Source organism: Pan paniscus, chromosome 13 (genome assembly GCF_029289425.2).
Source record: "Pan paniscus chromosome 13, NHGRI_mPanPan1-v2.0_pri, whole genome shotgun sequence".
NCBI classification, from domain to species: domain Eukaryota; kingdom Metazoa; phylum Chordata; class Mammalia; order Primates; family Hominidae; genus Pan; species Pan paniscus.
Window position 1 is genome coordinate 88757848 of NC_073262.2, and position 13732 is coordinate 88771579.

Genomic DNA, 13732 nt, shown 5'->3' on the forward strand with positions numbered 1-13732 from the left:
TGGCATGAATCTGTATATTACCTTGGGCAGTATGGCCATTTTCATGATATTAATTCTTCCTACCCATGAGCATGGAATGTTCTTCCATTTGTTTGTGTCCTCTTTTATTTCCTTGAGCAGTGGTTTGTAGTTCTCCTTGAAGAGGTCCTTCACATCCCTTGTAAGTTGGATTCCTAGGTATTTTATTCTCTTTGAAGCAATTGTGAATGGGAGTTCACTCATGATTTGGCTCTCTGTTTGTCTGTTGTTGGTGTATAAGAATGCTTGTGATTTTTGTACATTGATTTTGTATCCTGAGACTTTGCTGAAGTTGCTTATCAGCTTAAGGAGATTTTGGGCTGAGACGATGGGGTTTTCTAGATAAACAATCATGTCGTCTGCAAACAGGGACAATTTGACTTCCTCTTTTCCTAATTGAATACCCTTTATTTCCTTCTCCTGCCTGATTGCCCTGGCCAGAACTTCCAACACTATGTTGAATAGGAGTGGTGAGAGAGGGCATCCCTGTCTTGTGCCAGTTTTCAAAGGGAATGCTTCCAGTTTTTGCCCATTCAGTATGATATTGGCTGTGGGTTTGTCATAGATAGCTCTTATTATTTTGAAATACCTCCCATCAATACCTAATTTATTGAGAGTTTTTAGCATGAAGGGTTGTTGAATTTTGTCAAAGGCTTTTTCTGCATCTATTGAGATAATCATGTGGTTTTTGTCTTTGGCTCTGTTTATATGCTGGATTACATTTATTGATTTGCGTATATTGAACCAGCCTTGCATCCCAGGGATGAAGCCCACTTGATCATGGTGGATAAGCTTTTTCATGGGCTGCTGGATTCTGTTTGCCAGTATTTTATTGAGGATTTTTGCATCAATGTTCATCAAGGATATTGGTCTAAAATTCTCTTTTTTCGTTGTGTCTCTGCCCGGCTTTGGTATCAGAATGATGCTGGCCTCATAAAATGAGTTAGGGAGGATTCCCTCTTTTTCTATTGATTGGAATAGTTTCAGAAGGAATGGTACCAGTTCCTCCTGGTACCTCTGGTAGAATTTGGCTGTGAATCCATCTGGTCCTGGACTCTTTTTGGTTGGTAAACTATTGATTATTGCCACAATTTCAGAGCCTGTTGTTGGTCTATTCAGAGATTCAACTTCTTCCTGGTTTAGTCTTGGGAGAGTGTATGTGTCGAGGAATGTATCCATTTCTTCTAGATTTTCTAGTTTATTTGCGTAGAGGTGTTTGTAGTATTCTCTGATGGTAGTTTGTATTTCTGTGGGATCGGTGGTGATATCCCCTTTATCATTTTTTATTGTGTCTATTTGATTCTTCTCTCTTTTTTTCTTTATTAGTCTTGCTAGCGGTCTATCAATTTTGTTGATCCTTTCAAAAAACCAGCTCCTGGATTCATTGATTTTTTGAAGGGTTTTTTGTGTCTCTATTTCCTTCAGTTCTGCTCTGATTTTAGTTATTTCTTGCCTTCTGCTAGCTTTTGAATGTGTTTGCTTTTGCTTTTCTAGTTCTTTTAATTGTGATGTTAGGGTGTCAATTTTGGATGTTTCCTGCTTTCTCTTGTGGGCATTTAGTGCTATAAATTTCCCTCTACACACTGCTTTGAATGCGTCCCAGAGATTCTGGTATGTTGTGTCTTTGTTCTCGTTGGTTTCAAAGAACATCTTTATTTCTGCCTTCATTTCGTTATGTACCCAGTAGTCATTCAGGAGCAGGTTGTTCAGTTTCCATGTAGTTGAGCTTCCATGAGTGAGATTCTTAATCCTGAGTTCTAGTTTGATTGCACTGTGGTCTGAGAGATAGTTTGTTATAATTTCTGTTCTTTTACATTTGCTGAGGAGAGCTTTACTTCCAACTATGTGGTCAATTTTGGAATAGGTGTGGTGTGGTGCTGAAAAAAATGTATATTCTGTTGATTTGGGGTGGAGAGTTCTGTAGATGTCTATTAGGTCCACTTGGTGCAGAGCTGAGTTCAATTCCTGGGTATCCTTGTTGACTTTCTGTCTCGTTGATCTGTCTAATGTTGACAGTGGGGTGTTAAAGTCTCCCATTATTAATGTGTGGGAGTCTAAGTCTCTTTGTAGGTCACTCAGGACTTGCTTTATGAATCTGGGTGCTCCTGTATTGGGTGCATAAATATTTAGGATAGTTAGCTCCTCTTGTTGAATTGATCCCTTTACCATTATGTAATGGCCTTCTTTGTCTCTTTTGATCTTTGTTGGTTTAAAGTCTGTTTTATCAGAGACTAGGATTGCAACCCCTGCCTTTTTTTGTTTTCCATTGGCTTGGTAGATCTTCCTCCATCCTTTTATTTTGAGCCTATGTGTGTCTCTGCACGTGAGATGGGTTTCCTGAATACAGCACAGTGATGGGTCTTGACTCTTTATCCAACTTGCCAGTCTGTGTCTTTTAATTGGAGCATTTAGTCCATTTATATTTAAAGTTAATATTGTTATGTGTGAATTTGATTCTGTCATTATGATGTTAGCTGGTGATTTTGCTCGTTAGTTGATGCAGTTTCTTCCTAGTCTCGATGGTCTTTACATTTTGGCATGATTTTGCAGCGGCTGGTACTGGTTGTTCCTTTCCATGTTTAGCGCTTCCTTCAGGAGCTCTTTTAGGGCAGGCCTGGTGGCGACAAAATCTCTCAGCATTTGCTTGTCTGAAAGGTATTTTATTTCTCCTTCACTTATGAAGCTTAGTTTGGCTGGATATGAAATTCTGGGTTGAAAATTCTTTTCTTTAAGAATGTTGAATATTGGCCCCCACTCTCTTCTGGCTTGTAGGGTTTCTGCTGAGAGATCCGCTGTTAGTCTGAATCGCTTCCCTTTGAGGGTAACCTGACCTTTCTCTCTGGCTGCCCTTAACATTTTTTCTTTCATTTCAACTTTGGTGAATCTGACAATTATGTGTCTTGGAGTTGCTCTTCTCGAGGAGTATCTTTGTGGCGTTCTCTGTATTTCCTCAATCTGAACGTTGGCCTGCCTTGCTAGATTGGGGAAGTTCTCCTGGATAATATCCTGCAGAGTGTTTTCCAACTTGGTTCCATTCTCCCCGTCACTTTCAGGTACACCAATCAGACGTAGATTTGGTCTTTTCACATAGTCCCATATTTCTTGGAGGCTTTGCTCATTTCTTTTTATTCTTTTTTCTCTAAACTTCCCTTATGGCTTCATTTCATTCATTTCATCTTCCATTGCTGATACCCTTTCTTCCAGTTGATCGCATCGGCTCCTGAGGCTTCTGCATTCTTCACGTAGTTCTCGAGCCTTGGTTTTCAGCTCCATCAGCTCCTTTAAGCACTTCTCTGTATTGGTTATTCTAGTTATACATTCTTCTAAGTTTTTTTCAAAGTTTTCAACTTCTTTGCCTTTGGTTTGAATGTCCTCCCATAGCTCAGAGTAATTTGATCGTCTGAAGCCTTCTTCTCTCAGCTCGTCAAAATCATCCTCCATCCAGCTTTGTTCCGTTGCTGGTGAGGAACTGTGTTCCTTTGGAGGAGGAGAGGCGCTCTGCGTTTTAGAGTTTCCAGTTTTTCTGTTCTGTTTTTTCCCCATCTTTGTGGTTTTATCTACTTTTGGTCTTTGATGATGGTGATGTACAGATGGGTTTTCGGTGTGGATGTCCTTTCTGGTTGTTAGTTTTCCTTCTAACAGACAGGACCCTCAGCTGCAGGTCTGTTGGAATGCCCTGCCGTGTGAGGTGTCAGTGTGCCCCTGCTGGGGGGTGCCTCCCAGTTAGGCTGCTCGGGGGTCAGGGGTCAGGGACCCACTTGAGGAGGCAGTCTGCCGGTTCTCAGATCTCCAGCTGCGTGCTGGGAGAACCACTGCTCTCTTCAAAGCTGTCAGAGGGACATTTAAGTCTGCAGAGGTTACTGCTGTCTTTTTGTTTGTCTGTGCCCTGCCCCCAGAGGTGGAGCCTATAGAGGCAGGCAGGCCTCCTTGAGCTGTGGTGGGCTCCACCCAGTTCGAGCTTCCTGGCTGCTTTGTTTACCTAAGCAAGCCTGGGCAATGGCGGGCGCCTCTCCCCCAGCCTCGCTGCCGCCTTGCAGTTTGATCTCAGACTGCTGTGCTAGCAATCAGCGAGATTCCGTGGGCGTAGGACCCTCCGAGCCAGGTGTGGGATATAGTCTCGTGGTGCGCCGTTTTTTAAGCAGGTCCGAAAAGCGCAATATTCGGGTGGGAGTGACCCGATTTTCCAGGTGCGTCCGTCACCCCTTTCTTTGACTCAGAAAGGGAACTCCCTGACCCCTTGTGCTTCCCAGGTGAGGCAATGCCTCGCCCTGCTTCGGCTCGCGCACGGTGCGTGCACACACTGACCTGCGCCCACTGTCTGGCACTCCCTAGTGAGATGAACCCGGTACCTCAGATGGAAATGCAGAAATCACCCGTCTTCTGCGTCGCTCACGCTGGGAGCTGTAGACCGGAGCTGTTCCTATTCGGCCATCTTGGCTCCTTCCCCCAAGTTTAATTCTTCAGGCCAGCACAGTTGCAAGTTTCTTTTGTCCTTCTCCTCCTCTGGATTATTCCAGTACACCTCCCCTTTTAAAAGGGGAACTGCTGCCCAGTTATCTAGGGCACAGCTCTCTATGCATAAATCTCTAGTAAGGTACACGTGGATTTTTCTCTCCCCAAAATAACTTCTTGAGAATTTCATGCCCCAGGGAATAATGAAGAAAATGTGATTCAGTTCCATTTCCACTTAATGACATATATTAACTTTCTAATGAATTCATAAACTTAAGTAACTAATTATTCTAAACCAGGAGTTAGCAAACTTTTTCCATAAAGAGCCAAATAGTAAACATTGTTGGCATTGTGAGCCATATGATCCCTTTCACAACTATTCAACTCTACCACTGTAGCTCAAGAACAGCCATAAACAATTCATAAAAGGATGAGTGTGACTGTGTAACAGTAAACTCCATTTACAAAACAAATGGTGTGCCAGGTTTGACCCATAGGCCATAGTTTCCTGACCCCTCTTCAAAACTAACTATTAACATGTAGGGAGCATACTGGCATAAATGAAAAAACACGGTTATTGAAGTCAAGCCAACATGTATTCATATCCCGGCTCCAGCAATTTATATGATTTGGGATAAATGATAAGAGCTATTTAAATCTTCTTTGTCATCTGTTAAAGGAAATTGTATCTCTCATCCCACACACGTTCTATGAATATTAGATGAGAAAAAATGTTTATAAAAAGTTTTAACAGAAATTTTTACAACAATGGACATAAAAATAACATTGCTATTTATGTGAATAATAACCATTATTTCAAATTCTATGAAACTTACCTCAGATTCAGTTTCATGGTTGACTGAGAATGGCTTGTCCTTATATACACTAGATACTTTAAAAACTGTGCTAGTAAGTGAAATGCAAGAAACACATGATTTTAGTTAACTATTTGAGCAGTAATTGTCAATCTGTAACTTGGACATGACAAAAAAGTTTCATTTAAAAATCTATGATACTTTTTATTCTTCAAATATAGACTCACAGGTTATTATCATTTTAATCTTGAAACCCCATCTTAATTAGTAATATAGTTGACATCCAATATAATTTTGCTAGATTTCAATAATGTAATTAGTCATTGAGATAATCTTCATAGTGAACATATTTAAATTATTTACAAAATTAGTTTGGTTTACAATATTTGTAACAGTCTTCAAACGTGCATTTGGTTATTCTCACTACATACTAATGTCACAGTTTTATCACAGTTTTATCATGTTAACTTTTTCAAATTTCCTACTTTAAATTTTATAGGGAACCAAAAATGAGCCCATATAGCCAAGACAATCCTAAGCAAAAAGAACAAAGCTGGAGGCATCACACTGCCTGACTTCAAACTATACTACAAGGCTACAGTAACCAAAATAGCACAGTACTAGTAACAAAGCAGATATATAGACCACTGGAAGAGAACGGAGGCCCCAGAAATAACACCACACATCTACAGCCATCTGATCTTTGACAAACCTGACAAAAACAAGCAATGGGGAAAGGATTCTCTATTTAATAAATGGTGTAGGGAAAACTGTCTAGCCATATACCGAAAGCTGAAACTGGACCCCTTCCTTACACCTTATACAAAAATTAACTCAAGATGGATTAAAGATTTAAATGTAAAACTTAAAACCATAAAAACCCTAGAAGAAAACCTAGACAATACCATTTAGGACATTGGCATGGGCAAAGACTTGATGACTAAAACATCAAAAGCAATTGCAACAAAAGCCAAAATTGACAAATGGGATCTAATTAAACTCAAGAGCTTCTGCACAGCAAAAGAAACTATCATCAGAGGGAACAGGCAACCTATAGAATGGGAGAAAATATTTGCAATCTATTTATCTGACAAAGGGCTAATATCCAGAATCTACAAGGAACTTAAACGAATTTACAAGGAAAAAAAAACACCATCAAAAAGTGGGCAAAGAATATGAACAGACACTTTTCAAAAGAATACATTTATGCGGCCAACAAACATGAAAAAAAGTTCATCATCATTGGTTTTTAGAGAAATGCAAATCAAAATCACAGTGAGATACCATCTCACGCCAGACAGAATGGCGATCATTTAAAAGTCAGGAAACAACAGATGCTGGAGAGGATGTGGAGAAATAGGAATGCTTTTACACTGTTGGTGGGAGTGTAAATTAATTCAACCATTGTGGATCACAGTGTCGCAATTCCTCAAGGATCTACAACCAGAAATACCATTTGACCCAGCAATCCCATTACTGGGTATATATCCAAAGGATTATAAATCATTCTACTATAAAGGCATATGCACACATATGTTTATTGCAGCACTATTCACAATAGCAAAGACTTGGAACCAACCCAAATGCCTATCAATGATAGACTGGATAAAGAAAATGTGGCACATATACACCATGGAATACTATGCGGCCATAAAAAAGAATGAGTTCATGTCCTTTGCAGGGACATGAATGAAGTTGGAAACCATAATTCTCAACAAAGTAACACAGGAACAGAAAACCAAACACTGCATGTTCTCACTCATAACTGGGAGTTGAACAACGAGAACATATGGGCAGAAGGAGTGGAACATCACACACTGGGGTCTGTTGGGGAGTGGGGGGTTAGGGGAGGGATTGCATTAGGAGAAATATCTAATGCAGATGACAGGTTGATAGGTGCAGCAAACCACCATGGCACTATGTAACAAACCTGCATGTTCTACATATGTATCCCAGAACTTAACGTGTAATAAAAAAATTTAAAAATAAGAACAGTAATAGAAGCAATCATTAATAAAATCTATTTAGCCTGTATCTTAACAGCTAAGCAAAATGAGAACATTAATAAAAGTTGCTTACATTATGTTTTACATAAACATATGTAACTTACATTCGCTGAATTTTTTTCAGATAAACAACAACAACTCAAAGTAATTGTATGCATGCATAAAAGACAGACATCACAACAGGAAAATCTATACACATTCATGCATTGCTTAACAATGAGGATATATTCTGAGAAATGCATCATTAGGCAATTTTGTTATCGTAAGAACATCATAGAGTGTACTCACACAAACCTAGATGGGAGAGGCTACTACTGTATGTATAGCCTGTTGCTCCTAGGCTACAAACCTATACAGCATGTTACTATACCAAAACTGTAGGTAATTGTAATAAAAAGGTAAGTATTTATGTTTCTAAACATAGAAAAGATACAGAAAAAATACAGTATAAAAGGTTTTAAAATGATACAACTGTATAGAGGCTTTACTATGAATGGAATTTGCAGGACTAGAAGTTGCTCTGGGTGGGTCTGTGAGTGAGTAAATGTGAAGGCCTAAGACATTACTGCACACTATCGTAGACTTTATAAACATTGTACACTTAGGCTACACTAAATTAATTTTTTAAATGTCTTCACAAAAATAAATTAACCTTAGCTTTCAGTAATTTTCTTTACTTTACAAACTTTTTAACTTTCTTAGCTTTTCTACTGTTTTTCATAACACTTAGAAGGCAAACACATTGTACAGCTGTACAAAAAATTTTCTTTATATTTTTATTCTATAAGCTCTTTTCTATTTAAAAAATATTTTTAATTTTTAAACCTTATTTTAAACTAAGACACACACACTAGCCTAGGCTTGCACAGAGTCAGGATCATCAATATCACTCTCTTCCACCTCCACCTCTTGTTCCACTGAAAGGTCTTTAGGGGCAATAACACTCATGAAGTTGTCATCTCCTAGGATAATAATACTTTCTTCAGGATTACCTCCTGAAAGACCTGCCTGAGACTGTTTTACAGTTAACTTTTTAAAAATGTACTTACTATACTGTACTTTTTGTCATAATTTTAGAGTGTTCTCCTTATAATAAGAGGGCACATTTGTTTCCTGCCTATGATAGTAAAGATAATGTCTTCCTCTGGAACAAAGATAGGACAGATTTTCTAGCAGTACCTTACATGATTTTGAGTTTCCTAAGCCCTGGATTCCACAGCTGTCCCACAAATCTATTGTGTGTCCACTTGAGTTCACTTCTGCATTGCCCCCTATGGGACTTGTCAGGAGAGGAAGCAAAGGAAGTGCAGTGAACATAAAGCTCTTTGCAGGCCACTGTTACATAAGTAATAAAGTTCTTTGTCTTTAACCCAGGAATGTCATGTCTTCTACTAGCATCTATGAAACTGTAAAAGGCTAATTCATTAGTCTGAAAGCAGGGTAAAATCTGAAAATCATTTTTTGACATAGGCAGATTATAGTCTTTCTTTAATGCCTGGTAATTTTATATTAAATCCTAAATTAAGTAATACATTGTTCAGTGCTATATTAAAGTATTTCCTTTAAATAATTTCTGTTTGTGAAGTTTTCCAGTTAAGTTTCTTGGAATGTGTTGTATTTGTACATCCATCAAGGTGATGCCCTTCAGAAGACTCTATAGAATACAGATTACAAACTCTTCTCTGGTTGATGGCAACTTTATGTCTAGCCCTGTGTGAGCTCTGGAAGTTGTGTAATCTACCTCTTACTATTAAATTTTTCACTGAGTTCAGTGGTTTCTGCTGAAGTATGTGAATATTAGTACTCAGGAAAAGACTAAAAAGGATTCCTCTACATATCTCCAGAATCTCTCTGGGCAGCTACCATCTTTCTAGTCCCTTACCCATGAATTCTAGTTGCTTTCACTCAGGGATACCACCTGAGTGTTCTGTTTCTTCAACTCAGAGAGACCACCAGCCTATGTTTAGGCTCCCCTCCTCACTCTGTGACCCACAAACTTCTTCCAGGCAATACAAAATGGGGAGAATCAGAAGGCTCATTTTCTTTTGTTTCTTTTCTGTCAGGGATTATGATCCCTGTGCTTCTGGTTGTCCAATGTTTAAAATCCATTGTTTTGTATATTTTGCTCAGTTTTTTAGTTATATACAGCAGAAGAGTAAATTGAGTCTCCATTACACTATCATTACCAACAGTGGAAGTATACTTGCATTTTTAGAGTTTAAAAAACAATTTTGTTACTATAGAAATAGCTTTAGATATAGAAAATTGAATTATTTCCAAAAAATAAAGAATGGAAGACAGGATAAGGAAAAAAACACAATTCTATGTGGGTTTTTTTCTAATTTTTAATTGCCATTAAAATGGTAGGTGCTTTGTGGATAAATAGACTCAGTGATCACAATGGTGTAAATAATACAAGTAATCATAACAAAGTAACATTCTTCTATTATTATTATTATTTTTTATTTTTTTTTTTATTATTATACTTTAAGTTTTAGGGTACATGTGCACAATGTGCAGGTCAGTTACATATGTATACATGTGCCATGCTGGTGGGCTGCACCCACTAACTCATCATCTAGCATTAGGTATAACTCCCAATGCTATCCCTCCCCCGGCCACCCCACAACAGTCCCCAGAGTGTGATGTTCCCCTTCCTGTGTCCATGTGTTCTCATTGTTCGATTCCCACCTATGAGTGAGAATATGTGGTGTTTGGTTTTTTGTTCTTGCGATAGTTAACTGAGAATGATGATTTCCAATTTCATCCATGTCCCTACAAAGGACATGAACTCATCATTTTTTATGGCTGCATAGTATTCCATGGTGTATATGTGCCACATTTTCTTAATCCAGTCTATCATTGTTGGACATTTGGGTTGATTCCAAGTCTTTGCTGTTGTGAATAGTGCCTCAATAAACATACGTGTGCATGTGTCTTTATAGCAGCATGATTTATAGTCCTTTGGGTACATACCCAGTAATGGGATGGCTGGGTCAAATGGTATTTCTAGTTCTAGATCCCTGAGGAATTGCCACACTGACTTCCACAATGGTTGAACTAGTTTACAGTCCCACCAACAGTGTAAAAGTGTTCCTATTTCTCCACATCCTCTCCAGCACCTGTTGTTTCCTGACTTTTTAATGATTGCCATTCTAACTGGTGTGAGATGATATCTCATTGTGGTTTTGATTTGCATTTCTCTGATGGCCAGTGATGGTGAGCATTTTTTCATGTGTTTTTTGGCTGCATAAATGTCTTTTTGTAAGAAGTGTTTGTTCATGTCCTTCACCCACTTTTTGATGGGGTTGTTTGTTTTTTTCTTGTAAATTTGTTTAAGTTCATTGTAGATTCTGGATATTAGCCCTTTGTCAGATGAGTAGGTTGCAAAAATTTTCTCCCATTTTGTGGGTTGCCTGTTCACTCTGATGGTAGTTTCTTTTGCTGTGCAGAAGCTCTTGAGTTTAATTAGATCCCATTTGTCAATTTTGGCTTTTGTTGCCATTGCTTTTGGTGTTTTAGACATGAAGTCCTTGCCCATGCCTATGTCCTGAATGGTAATGTCTAGGTTTTCTTCTAGGGTTTTTATGGTTTTAGGTCTAATGTTTAAGTCATTAATCCATCTTGAATTGATTTTTGTATAAGGTGTAAGGAAGGGATCCAGTTTCAGCTTTCTACATACGGCTAGCCAGTTTTCCCAGCACCATGTATTAAATAGGGAATCCTTTCCCCATTGCTTGTTTTTCTCAGGTTTGTCAAAGATCAGATAGTTGTAGATATACAGTGTTATTTCTGAGGGCTCTGTTCTGTTCCATTGATCTATATCTCTGTTTTGGTACCAGTACCATGCTGTTTTGGTTACTGTAGGCTTGCAGTATAGTTTGAAGTCAGGTACTGTGATGCCTCCAGCTTTGTTCTTTTGGCTTAGGATTGACTTGGCAATGCGGGCTCTTTTTTGGTTCCATATGAACTTTAAAGTAGTTTTTTCCAATTCTGTGAAGAAAGTCATTTATTATTTTTAAAATTTTCTAAGCTCATAACCTCTTAACAGTAATTTTTAGTAACTTTTATCAGCAAACATTTTTTCAGACATTTTGCTATGTGTGATATGGCATGTAAAGATGTGTAGGTCTGAGTTTTCTGATTCAAGAACTTCAAATCTAGTCATGGAAACAAGATAATTTCTGTCTGCTATACATTAGCTGTATGAATCTATGCCAATTACTTAATTTATCCAAGTGCAAATAAATAAAAAGTAGAAATAGATGATATTTAAATGTTTTCTTACATCAGAAAAGTTAGGCTCAATAAAACAGTACTTTAAAGGTTTATCTGTGTGTTTACCTATATGTTAGATAAGAGGGTGTCAGAAAAAAAATGACTCCATGACTTACCCTCAAGATGTTTAAAACTAACTGTAATGCAAAGGCTTTTATTTATTTTGTAAAAGAATGTTCCAATGACAAAACTGTGAAGTTGCTAAAATAGGCTCTATTAATAATGAATGAAATAATATTTATTGGTGTGAGTTGAGAATTTCATTATTATTGCTCCCCAAATAACCAGAAGACAGAGCGAAAGGGATATCACTTTTTTAAATTATGCTTTAGTTGGTAGCTTAATTTGGCTGTAAAAAGAGGGAGGAGTTCATCTCCCGGAGCATATTCTCACTAAGTAACACACTGTGTAGCACTTTTAAATGCAATACCTTGAGACCAGTATTTTAAATGTAATACTTTGAGAAGAAACAATGTCAAACAGGCAAATTCCTGTCAAAACAGTGTTATGTTTATGCTTTAAGGCACCTACTTCTACACTATATAAACAAAGTAATAATAGGTAAAATATAAAAATATAAAACTAAAGTGCTATGATTAGACTCAAATATAAGACAAATTACTGTGGTCCAGAAATACAACTTCCCTGCCTAATGGGACTGAATCAGCAAGTGTGCTGCACTGTGGATCCAGAGACAGGCAACATCTCAAGTTTGGCTCTGGTGAGGTAATGGACATCAGTATTGCTCCAAAAGAAACATTAACTGGAAACAGGCACATGGCCTGATGTCAAGAGGCGGGAAGACTCATGACAGAACCAGCATAGTATTTAAGGAAGATGAATCCAAACTGTTTCCAATCTGCTGAATGTAACTATGACAGATATAACAATATAGGCAAAAAGGCAGAAGGACAAAACTAAACTGCATGATCAGAACAGCTAAGAACACACCTTGCTCCCAAGACCGAGACTAGGAGATCTGGCTCTAAAGAGTTGGAGCGAAAAAACCCACAAAACTCACTAATTCAAAAAAAGAAAATACGAAAAATTCAATGCTAAGAAAGGCAGCAATTAAACATTAACATCAAAATAGGAGTGCAGTCCAGAAGATATTTAACTTCATAGAACAATCTATCAAAGACTTATATTGGATACTGTCTTAGTCTGTTCTGTGATCCTATAAAGAAATACCTGAGGGTGGGTAATTTATAAAGGAAAAAAGATTTATTTGGTCCACAATGTGGTGTCTGGGAAGTTCAAGATTGGGCATCTGCCTCTGGTAAGGGCCTCAGGCTGCTTCCACTCATCAAGAGGGCATGTGGAGATATCACATGGTGAGAGAAGAAGCACGAGCAGAGGGGAGAGGTGCCAGGCTCTTTTTAACAACCAACTCTCCGGGAACTAACAGAGTGAGAACCCACTCACCACCATAGAAGGGCATTAATCTATTCATGAGAGATCTGCCTCATGACCAAACACCTCCCATTCAGCCCCATCTTCAACAATGGAGTTCAAATTTCAACATGAGGTTTGGAGGAGACAAAAGAAACCATATCCAAACTATAGCAAAGGTTTATAATAAAACCTTATAAACTGTAAAAGTCACAAGAAACAGGAAATTATGAAATAAGATAGGAAGAAATGAAACAAAAAACATTGTTTCTAGGAAGAATTGTTCAAGTTGAAAAATATAATCACTGAAATAGCCCAATTTAAACATAAAATATGGACAGGATAATAAAGAATGTGTAGTAAAAATAGAGCTGAATAAATCACTTAAAACACAGCATAGAGAGACACAGATATAAATATCATAAAGTAATTAAGAAAGAAGTAGATCAAATAAGCGTTACCAAAAATAATGAAGAAATTATGAATGGTTGAGAAATTTGCACAAATGTGTATGAGATAAGATCAAAAATAAACTTCCTTTATCAATCAGAATAAATAAATACAAGTTTACAGCTAGTCACATTCTAGCTAAACTGCAGCTGGAACAAATGTTATAAACTACCAGAGAGAAAAGACAGATTATTCTAAAAAATTAAAGAATAAGTATGATAGAAAGCTTTTCACCTGCTATTAGAACCCATAAATCTATAAAGTAATATCTCCATATTTCTTCATAAAGGAAAAACCAGTCAGTGTGACATTTTATTCACA

General features: G+C 37.7%; 1 long non-coding RNA gene across 10 annotated transcripts in view; it reads right to left on the reverse strand.

The window, feature by feature from the left end:
* The window catches only part of LOC103786954 (uncharacterized), a 461968-nt gene that overhangs the window by 57776 nt on the left and 390460 nt on the right, over positions 1 to 13732 (reverse strand). For 5 of the 10 annotated variants that reach the window (XR_010109518.1, XR_010109522.1, XR_010109515.1 and 2 more), the window contains one exon: positions 5307 to 5376. The exons of 4 other annotated variants lie outside the window; for them this stretch is intronic. This is a non-coding gene — a long non-coding RNA (uncharacterized LOC103786954). The remainder of the gene's footprint in view (positions 1 to 5306; positions 5377 to 13732) is intronic. One more of the 10 variants, XR_010109519.1, reaches the window with a different exon arrangement.